This window comes from Mustela nigripes, chromosome 12 (assembly GCF_022355385.1).
Source record: "Mustela nigripes isolate SB6536 chromosome 12, MUSNIG.SB6536, whole genome shotgun sequence".
NCBI lineage: Eukaryota > Metazoa > Chordata > Mammalia > Carnivora > Mustelidae > Mustela > Mustela nigripes.
This window is the reverse complement of record NC_081568.1, coordinates 64,607,027-64,609,248: the sequence shown is the minus strand read 5'-3', so window position 1 is coordinate 64,609,248 and position 2,222 is coordinate 64,607,027.

Below are 2,222 nucleotides of genomic sequence, written 5' to 3'. Positions count from 1 at the left end.
GTGACCACTTGCCCAGCATTTCTGAGGAAATGCATCCCCACAACCTTAGGCACATATTTCATATGGATGCGAATGCACTATGCACACTGCTTGTACCTCAGATTTTCCTCTCAGCAGTGTGACTTGGGGGAGAATTCCCCACCCAGCCCTCAGAGCAGCCCCTTTGTGAAGGCCCGAGAGCTGTGCTGTCAATACACAGCTCTTTAAGTTAACTAAAATAGGGGTGCCCTGGTGGCTCAGTTGGTTGAGCGTCCAACTCTTGGTTTCCACCTGGGCTGTGGCATGGGGCCCCCATCAGGCTCTGCGCTCTATGCAGGAGGGGGCTGCTGGCTATGCTCCCGCCTTCTCCCTCTGCTCCTGCCCCTGCTCATGTGCACATTCTGTCTCTCTCTCAACATGGTTAGATCTTAAAAAAAGTAATAGTAAATGAACTAAAATTAAATAATCAGCTCCTCAGTCAGCGGAGCCACATTTGGCTAGTGGCTACTGTCTTGGACAGCACAGATCTAGAACATTTCCATCGTTGCAGAAAGTTCTGTTGGACAGTGCAGCTCTAGGGAATTCCATTCCATCATTGTTTATTTTTAACCTGTCTTCAGGGGTTGCTGGGAAGGGACCCATACCCACAGGGGTAGAAACTCAGCTGTACTGGTGACGCTATCCTCAGCATATGCAGTAGGTCCCCCAGCAATAATCACAAAAATCTTGGTCCTCCAGGAGCCAAGACCCATTTCATTTTAAAGATTTTAGAGCTGTGCTCCTGAAATGGGTCACACTGTCTCAGCCCTGCCAGCCAACCCCCTCTTCTGGGCTTCTGTTGTTTAAGGAAAGGGCCTATGTGGTTGGGAACCACAGTGTCACCCTTATCAAGTCATTCAGTTATTTGACAAGCCTTAGGGTGGCCTGCTCTGCACTGGGCCTGAGTTCCCGGCGTGGGGGGGGGGGGCTGGTGGAGCCAGAGAGGCCCCTGTCCTGAGTGGGACAGAAAGGGACATAAATGGGTCATACTAGTTGTTCATAGAGGCAGAATGTCTCGGCTGCACTGTGAGGTCAGTGTGGGCTTTCTGGAGGAGGGGATAAGTGGGCTGAGTCCTGAAGGGCACAAGGGTGACCTGGGGTTCGAGAGCTGCGCGGGGCCCTCAGCCATACTAGGTAGGGAAGTTGGTGAGATCAGTAGGGACCTGTCAGGCTGGGCCCACGCACCCACACAAGAACATGAGCCTGGCATTGGGGGGCCCGGAAGGAGCTGGTGCTATGGAATGTGAGCAGCCACCGGTTTGGGGAGGATGTGGGAAAAGCCTGGGTGTGTTCAGCTGTTGGCAATTTCACGCCCCCTCCTCAGCCACTTCTTGGGGACAGGCCCCAGCCGTGGGGCCCAGGTGCCGACAAAGGTCAGATTTCCACAGCAAGAGCATACAAGGAGATTTCCTCCAGAGGGGAACCCTCTCCCCTCAGAGAGCTGCAGCTGCCTCGAACACATACTCTGGGATTAGGTTAAATCCTATAGCAGGTGGAGGAGTGGGAGGAGAGACCCCCAGTCAGAGAGCCGGAGTGTGGGAAGGGTGGGTAGTAGCCGGCCTAGGGTGCTCACCTGACTGTGTCTGTACTGGGGAACGGGCGTCTTTATTTTCCTTCGGCACTGTACTGTGCCTCAGTTCTGCCAGGTGAGGCCCTGGGTTTCAGGGGGCAGGAAAAGTATCTATAAATGAGATCAAGGGCTATACAAGCAGGAAGGGGAGGGGAGTATGCAAGAAGACTCAGAAAAATGGGGCCGTTTCAAACCCTGGAGTCCAGAGGTAGTGGGTACAAGGGGTTGTTTTTAATTGAAAATCTTTTGAGCCATTGGAATTTTGGGTTAAATTGTTTAAACTGTGAATGCCTCTTTAAAACTGTGGTGTCCAGGGGCATCTGGCTGGCTTAGTTGGTAGAACATGTGACTCTGATCTCGGGGTTGTGAATTCAAGCCCATGTTGGGTGTGGAGATTACTTAAAAAAATAAAAATCTTAAAAAAAAAATAAATAGGGGTGCCTGGGTGGCTCACCCAATGAAGCATCCAACTCTTGATCTCAGCTCAGATCTTTTTTCTTTTCTTTTTTAAGATTTTATTTATTTGTTTACCAGGGAGAGACACAGCGAGAGAGGGAACACAAGCAGGGGGACCAGGAGAGGGACAGCAGGCTCCTGCCGAGCAGGGAGCCCGATGCGGGGCTCGATCCCAGGA